We start from the raw sequence: 11,989 nt of genomic DNA on the forward strand, positions 1-11,989 counted from the left end.
AATTAAGCAGAAGCATATCAAGCCTGAAACAATCATAAAACTTAATTACCATCTATTAAGAAAAATAAAAATTTCAAGGTTGTCTTTTATTTTAGTCGTACTTATATTGCTTTCAAAAATGTACGTGGTTTCAAAAATGCAATTTTATTTTGAAACATTTCCTTATACTATCATTAGTGCCTTCCATCTAATTATCCAAGAACACTTGTAATTATCATCACTGTTATAATCATCATCCCCAGAATTATTATTTTTTATCTTAGATATGCAAAAATAGCCTAAAAGACCAATTTTGGCTTCACTATGTTGAGTTCCTTTTCTATTCTCCAAACCCGATAAGTTTCTTAAATTATAGAAAAACACAACAACTGAATTTGACTCTGATATTTATTAAATACGGTATCTATTTGATATATCAATTTCAATATATCCAAGCCACTGAATAGTCTATGTGAGTATGTGCAGCAGGCTGACTACATTTCTTTTCCTTCATTAAAAGATAAAGTCTGTCATTTTAAATGGCAGAAAGACTTAGGATATCTCCTTGTCTGCCAATAGAAAATCATCTCATCATAGCCTAGTTTGAGAGAGTGAGAGAAAGAGAATATTATTATTACAGAAGTTTTTTCCTTTGTTCACATGACCTCCACATACAATGCCCCCAAGTGAGTTATAATATAATTATCCCTTTTTAAATAATATAATATTGGTGATCTATTTTAAAAGTGCCATTGGTAACTACCACAGGCTCAGAAAACACAAAAGAGGAAGGAACAGAGAAGAAGACTGCTAAGGCCCAGTGGTAATAGAGAGGTGAGAACCACAGACTTACGCTCTTGAGGTGAGTAACTCCAGGGGGAGAAAGAACGGAAGATGTGGAATTCACACAATAGCTTAAGATTGTGGGGAGAAAGTTTCAAGTTTCAAGAGACACTGCAGAGCAAACATAAGATTAATCATTTCAAAGATAAGATAAGAAAAGAAGACTTTAAATGGACTTCTATAATGAAGGACATTTATAATATCATATAAGATTATAATGTTGTTTAGGAATAGCTTATTAAAGGCAGTTTGTATTTGATCAGAACTATAGAATAACTAGCTTAAATGAGAGACTTATTCTCCAGTGCTCACGCTACTTCTGAGAGACCAGCAGAGTCAGATGGACCAAGGTAATTATGCATTAGGTCACAGCGATGGCGAACCTTTTGAGCTCGGCGTGTCAGCATTTTGAAAAACCCTAACTTAACTCTGGTGCCGTGTCACATATAGAAATTTTTTGATATTTGCAACCATAATAAAACAAAGACTTATATTTTTGCTATTTATTTTATATATTTAAATGCCATTTAACAAAGAAAAATCAACCAAAAAAATGAGTTCGCGTGTCACCTCTGACATGCGTGTCATAGGTTCACCATCACTGCATTAGGATATGCTAAGAGTACCGGGCATTCTTCTCAATAGCTGAGGAGCAGTGCTTGGAGGGGGGGGAGGGGGGACTTTCCATTATTACATTTGCTTTCCATTATTCATGCAAAATAAAAACATCTCTGAGGATTGGACTCAGATAATTAACAAAAAGACAGATTCTCCCAGGCTGGAGGATTCAGGTCTTCTCAGTGGGTGGGTTCTCCAGAGGAATTTTCAGGCAGAATAATGAATAATCCAAAAGCCTATTAACATTTGCGGTCTCACAGGGAGGCACACACCTGGTCATTCATTTTAATAAGAGCAAGTAATTTAGGGAACCTATGCACAAGTCCTGTCCTACCTTCCCTGTTTTGGTTCTTGGATGCCAAAATAAGTATATGTCTTCTTATAATGAGTTGCATGCATTAATGTGTTGACATCTTATACACAATATCTTTTCTCACTATTTGTTTTTCCACTAATGATATGGATATTTAATCCTTATTACACATAGATTAATCTTTCAGATATAGTCCAGATATTGCCCCCCCGCCCCCGAACAAAAGGCATTAATGGCTCACAGCTGCCTATAGAACATTTATATTCCTTAGCTACTATTTGCATTCCCCTCCAAAACCTCATAGTCCTCCTGAACTGTTCACAGTCCTTATTTTATTTTTTTTTGCTTGCTATTTTTATACCATGATGCCTGCTTTTTCTCTTGGTTGTCCTTTCACCTGAACTGCCATTTGTCCACATCGCTTCTGCCTGAATCTTTCATCCTCCACAGACTACTAGTAGCTACAACACTCTTTTGCTCTCCTTCCCTTATTTCCTTCAAGCCACACCCTAAATTGAAAATATGCTTTATTTATTTATTTATTTATTTATTTATTTATTTATTTATTTGAAATCTGAGTCCAGCTTGCACATTAGGAGATTTTATGGATTTCACAAACCCAACCAGGATCTTGTGAGCAATCAAAGTAACATCCAGACTCAAGGGAGTAAACATTTTCTCACATCTAATATGAACAATCCCCATGCTAACGGCACAGTGTCTTTTCTAAAAGACTTATTAGTTCAGCTCCCTTCTCATAACAGAAAAACCCGAGTCCTTGTTCTGACAAGATCTTTTATTAAGAGAGTCAGAAGGGGATGCAGATTAGAGGAACCTTTTGACATTTCTCTTCAGGTATTTCATCTGGTGCTCTTATTTTTTAATGTCTTTTGTCTTAGCTCGGACGCTATAACAAAATGCCATAGACTGGTGGTTTAAACAACAGACATTCATTTATTTCTCACAGATGAGGAGGTTAGGAAGTCCAAAATCAGGTGCCAGCAGATTCAGTTCTTGGTGAGACCTCCCTTCCAACTTGCAGATGGCAGCCGTCTGTTTTGTGTGCCCTTGGCCTTTTCTCAGTGCAAGCCCACGGAGAAAGAGAGTGCCCTCTGGCACTAATCTCATCCTGAGGGCCCCACTCTCACTACCTAATATAACCTGAATTATCTACCTAAGGCCCTAATTTCAAATACATAAGGGGTTAAGGCATCAACATATGAAATTTTGAAGGGACACAATCATTCAGTCCATAACACTGGCCTTCATGTATTTGTACCTGCTAAGTTTCCAGTTTGAGCTCCAGATGCTTTGGAGAATGTCTGAGATCTTGGCCTGAAGTGTTCCACTTAGGTTATTATTCATTCTCCTCTTGTCCACAATCCATAGATCAATAAGAACCCACCTTACAGAGACTCTGCAGAACAAATAGGGTTCAGGTGTTGGAAGGACTTCCAATGACCTGATTGTAATTATAGTCTGTAAAATATTTCAAGAGAAAACAGAATTCAGAAAGACTTTCCTTTCCTCAAAATGTAAAATATTAGAGAAGTTGTTATTTATGCGGAAAACTTCCAACCAAGAATCACAGAAGAAACTGAGGTAGGTTGATCAGGATAAAGCTTAAGGATTCTGCACATATAGCTGGATGACTGGATGGGTTTGAGTCCACATTGTGAGTGTTCTCATTTAAAATCTATCAGAGGTTAAGGTCCTTGAAGACAAGTTCCACATTTTATCATCCTTTATAATTACTGCAGTATTATGCTTAGTGTGACTTAGGTACTCAGGAAAGAATTATTGAATTGAAGAATGAGAACTGATATTGCTGCATGGTAGGTTGGAAAATGTTTAAGATTTTGAGCTCAGATTGTTTATTTACTAGCTATGTGATATGGGTAAATCATTTAGCCATCTGCAAAAATAAGTTAGTAATGTCGTTTAATTTACAATTTATTGCAACAATTAAAGTGTAATTAAAAAAAATTCCTGTCTTTGGCTTGTCTCAGACATAGTTGTATGACCTTGAGATACATTAAATATAATAAAATTATAACAAAAACTCCTGCCATCATAGAACTTGTATTACAGTGCAGAAGAGAGGAACAATAAAAAGAATCAGTCAATCAACCCATCAGTTAGTTATAGCAGATGTTGGAAAGCCACAAGTGCCATAGGAAGAAAGAAAAGAGTGGAGAGAGGGCATTGGAACTGTGTGGGTGGCAGTGCTGGGACCATATCCCAGTGTTGAATAGGGTAGTCAGAGGAGGCCTCACTGTCATGGTGAGATGGAAGCAAAGATTTGAAGGAGATGAGGAAGTTTGCTAAGTAGATACCTGGAAGAAGAAAGTGCCTCAGCAATGTCCTCAGGCAGGAGCCAGCCTGATCAGATGGACGGGAGTGTTCTCTGCTGAGGTTGTAGACAGGTACGTGGACAGATTGAGGATCGGCAGGGAAATAAGGGGGCTGGGAGGGGCGCAGAACATTCGGGGCCTTGTAGGTCCCTATAAAAAGTTCAGCTTTTCCTCTGGCTCACACTGGATGCCATTCCAGTTTGAGCAAAGATGACATGATCTGACTTCCATTTTACTTGCTTTTAGTGCATAGAACACTAAATGCACAGTGGGCATCCAATGTGCATTTGATGATACTTGTGAAACAAAATTCATATTATAAATTACTATTTTTAAGTATTGCCAATACACAGACAGAAATTCTCCTGTCTATTGTTTCATTTGATTGACCACTTTGGTATACTACAAATACAAGCAAAATTTTATTCTGATTAAAGAAAATCATAAATAACCAATAAAAATGTAATTAAATATTATTAATGAAATATTTGTATTTTCCAAAGTGTTAATTCTTAAAAAGTGAACAAATTCTGGCTTTCATAAAAGTAAGTGTAAAGTTTTCTATATCCTCTTCTTAAATACTTTGGAAACTTATGAGAAATGTTTGGAGAACTTAAAGTACTTTATTTTTCTTAAAAAATAATAGTCTTTCTCTAAGGCAGCATTTTTCTGACATAGCTGACAGAAAAGAGAAGTCAGATGTTTGTTGTCTAGTCACTGAAGTGATTTCACTGTGTTTTGTACTGTTTGGGGTTTCTTTGCACTGCTTCTTCCTTTAGCTCAAACCCCTATTCCAGGCCTTTCTGTTACCCGTACTGCCTGTCACTATCAGAAAAAAAATAAAATTGTCTTCTCTACTAACATGCACTACTTTCTCCTAGCAACTTTCTAACTTTTAATCAGAAAAAACAATTTAATTCATTCTTTTTTATTTTCAGAGTCCTGAGGGTGCAGTCACAACCACTATACTAGTTACAATATAATTAAATGCCATTCTTTTCTGAATAAATTACTGACACCCAGAGACAATTAATTTAATCTTCAAATGGTCTTTAAAGACTCAAAAGGAAAAAGTCCTTTACAGATTTAGCGAATGATCACAAAATAAGGTTTGGACAGCTTTAACTTTAAAGTCATTTTATGCACTTTTTTGACACATCGTAGGTCCATCAAATAACAACATTCTCTAAAACTTATTTTATGTTATTTAAAAATATTGATGATGTACTTGATTCAGTGAAAAGGTATTAGATTTTACTCAGCTGTCAATGAAATTATAATATTGTTTATATCTCTATAATTAGTTTCATAGAAATAAAATACTAGTAAGTTATTTGGTAATAATTATTCTGCACTATATAGACAGAATAATGGTTCTCCAAAGATATGGCTCTGGAGATGGTGAGATTATCTTGGATTATCTGGGTGGGCTAAATGTAATTACAAATGTCCTTATAAGAGAAAAGCAAGATCAAAATTAGAAAAGGTAATCTAACAAGAGCAGAGATTGGAGTGATGTGGCAACAAGCCAAGGAATGGTGGCAGCCTCTGGAAGCTGTGAGAAGCAAGAAACATAATTTCCCCTAGAACTTCCAGAAGGAACCAGGCCTGCCAACACCTTGACTCTAGCTCAGTGAGACTGATTTTGGACTTCTGATCTCGAGAACTGTAAAATAATAAACTTGTGTTGTTTTAAGTTACCAAATTTGTGGTGATTTGTTGCAGCATCATCAGGAAACAATGTATAGCCATGTAATTAAATATATGTTTTAAAAAGTTGATAACAGCCCTAATTGATTCGGCTCAGTGGCTAGCAGCCATGGGCAAACTACGGCCCGAAGGCCGGATCCGCCCGTTTGAAATGAATAAAACAAAAAAAAAAAAAAAGACCGTACCCTTTTATGTAATGATGTTTACTTTGAATTTATATTAGTTCACACAAACACTCCATCCATGCTTTTGTTCCGGCCCTCCGGTCCAGTTTAAGAACCCATTGTGGCCCTCGAGTCAAAAAGTTTGCCCACCCCTGGGCTAGAGTGTCAGCTTGCGAGCTAAAGGGTCCCACGTTTGATTCTGATCAAGAGCATACACCTTGGTTGCAGGTTCGATCCCCAGTAGGGGGCATGCAGGAAGAAGGTGATGAATGTTTCTCTCTCATCGATGTTTCTAACTCTCTATCCCTCTCCCTCTCTGTAAAAAAAACAATAAAAATATATTAAAAAAAATAAAAAGTTGATAACACACTGGTTTATGTTTAATATATTTGATAGTACAAAAAAGAGAGTAAGAAATATCATCAAGTTTTGTAGAGCTAGAGGACTACTCATAATTTCTTTTTAAATAGAAAATTACAGGCATAGCCATCAGTTAAGCAATCTATTAGATTATCCTGGAGGTTAATATGTTTGAATGAGATGTCAGAGACAGTTATAGTTAAAATGGGGAAGAAGCAAAACTCATTGTTGATGCCCATTGCTACACTTTTCTGGGGTTGTTCATCATTAGTGATAGTTCCTCCACCTAATTCTTACCTCTGCTCTATGTTTCACTCATCAAAAGTAAAACATTTGGTAAGTTACTACTCTATTATTATGGCTCAGTCTGATTTGTTGAAAATAACCAGAAGTACTTAGCTTTTGGAGAGGCATGTATATATTTTAGAAAAAAGCCATGGGAAGGAAATACCAATGGGAGACTTTTAGGTATCAGGACAAATTTTTGGAAGAGAAATTTGAGCAGAACCAGGGGTGGGGAGGAATTCTCAAAACACAAGATATCAAGATATGTTGCCATCTTTTGTATAGAGTAGAAATTCGAAGCTGATATATTCTGAATTGTTAAATATGTTTTAATAATAATTTTTCCTCAATATAAAAATTTAAAATATAGATAAGTACACAAAAACAAATATTTCCTATAACAAATCATATTAGCAATTGCTAATTACAGTGGTGCTCCTTTCTGAAATTATTTCAGGTAGATTTTTCAATCTGATGCTCTACAATTTTAATCTTTTTTTTTTTTGCACTTAACATTATATCAAGATTATTTTTGCATTTAATTGAGATCTCATAAGTATTCTGCTATAATGGAAAAGTGGCATTCTTTATTGTTTTCTTAACCATAATTGTTATTATAAGTTGGAAATTCTTTAGATATCTCCTTTCATACTGGTTAGAATAAGCATAACTAGACCAGTGTGATTATAATAATTATCATTGTCAGTAAATAAAATCTAAAGTTTACAACTTTCAGCCAACAGACACTATTTTCTCTAATAAAAATTTTATGAAGTAGCATTTCCTTTAGCATATATAATGTTAATGAAAAGTGATGAATTCATAAAAATATTTTAAAAGTTCATTATTAGAATAAGATGTTTAATCTCTTAAATAAACAAATTTAAAAGAGATAGAAATTAAAGATAGCTTATTTTATTTTACATTTTGTTGTAACATGAGGTGCACATTTTTAAACTCTTATTTACCTAAATAAAACTAAACTGCTATATATTCTCTAAAGTTCTCATGTCAGCAATTTCTTATTCTCTCAAGGTTGTTGTAAAAAAGAATAAATTTAAATTTTGATAAATATTGAATTAAAGATGGATGCATATAAATAATATATATTCAGTCTTAATGCATTTGCCATAATTTACTCAGCTCTTTATTTTAGACATTTAGATTGATTCCTGTTATTTACTCATATAAATAATGCTGTAGTGGCTTCTTTATTCATTTATATTTGTAGTTTTTTCTTTAGGAGGGATTACTAAATCATAAGTTAAGAACATTTTAAAATGATACATAATGCATTTAAAAATGATATATAATTCTTTGCTTTGTAGAAAATGCAACATTTGAATCTCTCATCAGCAGGGAAGAATGTTCTAATTTCATTACATAATTGAAAAAGTTTGAGTATTATTCAAAAAGACTTTTTAAAATTTGATAGGCAAAGAATGGTAACTCATTGTTGATAAATAACATTGTTTCTTTGACTATTGTTGAGTTAATAATTTTAATAGTTTATTTGAACTTATTCTGTTAATTATTAGGGATAAGGGAGATTAATATTTCTTGTTCATCTTTTTTTTTTTTATTATTAGTTAAGGTATTACAAATGTGTCCTCATCCCCCCCATTAACCCCCAACCTCCCCCCCACACACAAACTCATGCTCCCATCCCCCCGTTGTCCATGTCCATTGGTTTGGCTTATATACATGTATACAAGTCCTTCGGTTGATCTCTTCCCCTTACCCCCGCCCTCCCCTACTTTCCTTCTGGGGATTGATAGCCTGATTGCTGTTTCTCAGTCTTTGGGTCTGTCCCTTTTCATCAGTCTATGTTGTTCTCTATAATCCACAAATGAGTGAGATCATGTGGTATTTATCTTTCTCTGACTGGCTTATTTCACTTAGCATAATGCTCTCCAGTTCCATCCATGCTGTTGCAAAAGGCAAGAGTTCCTTTTTTTTTTACCGCAGCATAGTATTCCATTGTGTATATGTACCACCGTTTTCTAATCCACTCATCTGCTGATGGGCACTTAGGCTGTTTCCAAATCTTAGCTATGGTGAATTGTGCTGCTATGAACATAGGGGTGCATATATCCTTTCTGATTGGCGTTTCTGGTTTCTTGGGATATATTCCTAGTAGTGGGATCACTGGGTCAAATGGGAGTTCCATTTTTAGTCTTCTGAGGTAGCTCCATACTGTTCTCCACAGTGGCTGCACCAGTCTGCATTCCCACCAGCAGTGCAGAAGGGTTCCTTTTTCTCCACATCCTCTCCAACACTTGTTGTTTGTTGATTTGTTGATGATAGCCATTCTGACAGGTGTGAGATGATAACGCATTGTCGTTTTGATTTGCATCTCTCGAATAATTAGTGACTTTGAGCAGGTTTTCATATGTCTTTCGGCCTTCTGTATGTCCTCTTTCGAAAAGTGTCTATCTAGGTCCGTTGCCCATTTTTTTATTGGATTGTTTATCTTCCTTTTGTTAAGCTTCATGAGATCCCTGTAAATGTTGGAAATTAAACCCTTATCGGTGGTATCATTGGCAAATATGTTCTCCCATGTAGTGGGTCTTCTTGTTGTTTTGTTGATGGTTTCCTTTGCTGTGCAAAAGCTTTTTATTTTGATGTAGTCCCATTTGTTTATTTTCTCTTTAGTTTCCATTGCCCTAGGAGCATTATCAGAGAAGAAATTTCTTCGGCATATGTTTGCGATTTCGCTGCCTGTGGATTCCTCTAGTATTTTTATGGTTTTCCGTCTTACGTTTAAGTCTTTTATCCATTTTGAGTTTATTTTTGTGTATGGTGTGAGTTGGTGATCTAGTTTCATCCTTTTGCATGTATCTGTCCAATTTTCCCAACACCATTTATTGAAAAGACTGTCTTGACTCCATTGTATGCTCTTGCCTCCTTTGTCGAATATTAATTGGGCATAGTGGTTTGGGTCGATTTCTGGGGTCTCTATTCTATTCCATTGATCTATATGTCTGTTCTTGTGCCAGTACCAAGCTGTTTTAAGAACAGTGGCTTTGTAATACAGTTTGATATCTGGTATTGAGATCCCACCTACTTTGTTCTTTCTCAGGATTGCTGCAGCTATTCGGGGTCTTTTTTTTATTCCAGATGAATTTTTGGAACGTTCGTTCTAGATCTGTGAAATATGCTGTTGGTAATTTAATGGGGATTGCATTGAATCTATAAATTGCTTTGGGTAGTATGGACATTTTGATGATGTTGATTCTACCAATCCATGAACACGGTATATTCTTCCATCTGTTTATGTCTTCCTCTATCTCTTTTTTCAGTGTCCTGTAGTTTTCAGCATATAAGTCTTTTACCTCCTTAGTTAAGTTTATTCCTAGGTATTTTAATTTTTTTGGTGCAATGGTAAATGGGATTGCTTCTGTAGTTTCACTTTCTGTAAGTTCACTATTGGTGTAAAGAAATGCCATGGATTTCTTAGCATTAATTTTGTATCCTGCTACATTGCCGAATTCATTTAGTAAGTCTAATAATTTTTTGATGGAGTCTTTAGGGTTCTGTATGTACAGTATCATGTCATCTGCAAATAAGGACAGTTTTACTTCTTCTTTTCCAATCTGGATGCCTTTTATTTCTTCTTCGTGTCTGATTGCAATGGCTAGTACTTCCAGTACTATGTTGAACAGGAGTGGTGAGAGGGGGCATCCCTGTCTTGTTCCTGTTTTTAGGGGGAATGGTTTTAGTTTTTGCCCATTGATTATGATGTTGGCTGTGGGTTTGTCATATATGGCTTTTATTATGTTGAGGTATGATCCCTCAATTCCTATCTTGCTGAGAGTTTTTATCAAGAAAGGGTGTTGGATTTTGTCAAATGCTTTTTCCGCATCAATTGATATGACTATGTGGTTTTTCTCTCTCAATTTGTTTATGTGATGTATCACATTTATTGATTTGTGGATATTGTACCATCCTTGCATCCCTGGGATAAATCCTACTTGGTCATGGTGTATGATCTTTTTGATGTACTGCTGGATCCGATTTCCTAGGATTTTGTTGAGGATTTTGGCATCTATGTTCATGAGGGATATTGGCCTATAATTCTCTTTCATTGTATTGTCTTTATCTGGTTTTGGGATTAGGGTGATGTTGGCTTCATAGAATGAGCTGGGAAGTGCTCCTTCCTCTTGGATCTTTTGACATAGTCTGAGGAGGATAGGTTTTAGGTCTTCCTTGAATGTTTGGTAAAACTCCCCTGTGAAGCCATCTGGCCCCGGGCTTTTGTTTGCTGGAAGCTTTTTGATTACTGCTTCGATTTCCTCCATAGTTATTGGCCTATTGAGATTTTTAGATTCTTCCTGGTTAAGTTTTGGAAGGTTGTATTTATCTAGGAATATGTCCATTTCCTCCAGGTTGTCTAGTGTGTTGGAGTAGAGTTGTTCATAGTATTTTCTAACAATCCTTTGTATTTCTATGGGCTCTGTTGTTATTTCTCCTCTTTCATTTCTGATTTTGTTTATTTGGGTCCTCTCTCTTTGTTTCTTGGTGAGCCTGGCTAGAGGTGTATCAATCTTGTTTATCCTTTCAAAGAACCAGCTCTTGGTTTTGTTGATCTTTTGTATTGTTTTTTTGGTCTCTATGTCGTTTATCTCCGCTCTGATCTTTGTTATTTCCTTCCTTCTGCTTACAGTGGGCTTTTTTTGTTGCTCTCTTTCTAATTCTTCGAGTTGTAGAGTTAGGTCATTTATTCTCATTGTTTCTTGTTTCTTGCAGTAGGCTTGTAGAGCTATGAGCTTCCCTCTCAAGACTGCTTTTGCTGTGTCCCACAGGTTTTGGATTGTTGTGTTTTCATTGTCATTTGTTGCCATGATGTTTTTTATTTCTTCTTTGATCTCACTGGTGACCCAGTCGTTGTTTAATAGCATGCTATTTAGTCTCCATGTGTTTGATTTTTTTGGATTGTTTTTGTTGTAGTTGATTTCCAGTTTTATGCCTTTGTGGTCTGAGAAGATACTTGATATGATTTCAATTTTCTTGAATTTGAAGAGACTTTGTCTGTGACCCAATATATGGTCTATCTTTGAAGATGACAAATGTGCACCCGAGGAGAATGTATATTCTGTGACTTTGGGGTGAAATGTTCTGAAGATGTCAATTAATTCCATCTGATCTAGTGAGTCATTTAGGATTGATGTTTCTTTGCTGAGTTTCTGTTTAGAGGATTTGTCCAGTGGAGATAATGGGGTGTTAAGATCCCCTACTATGATTGTATTGCTGTCAATCTCTCCCTTGATCTTCTCCAGAAGATTTCTTACATATTTGGGTGCTCCAATATTGGGTGCATATATATTTACCAGAGTTATTTCTTCTTGTTGGACTGCTCCCTT

The sequence above is a fragment of the Myotis myotis genome, unplaced genomic scaffold, assembly GCF_014108235.1.
Source record: "Myotis myotis isolate mMyoMyo1 unplaced genomic scaffold, mMyoMyo1.p scaffold_m19_p_7, whole genome shotgun sequence".
Classification (NCBI taxonomy): Eukaryota; Metazoa; Chordata; class Mammalia; order Chiroptera; family Vespertilionidae; genus Myotis; species Myotis myotis.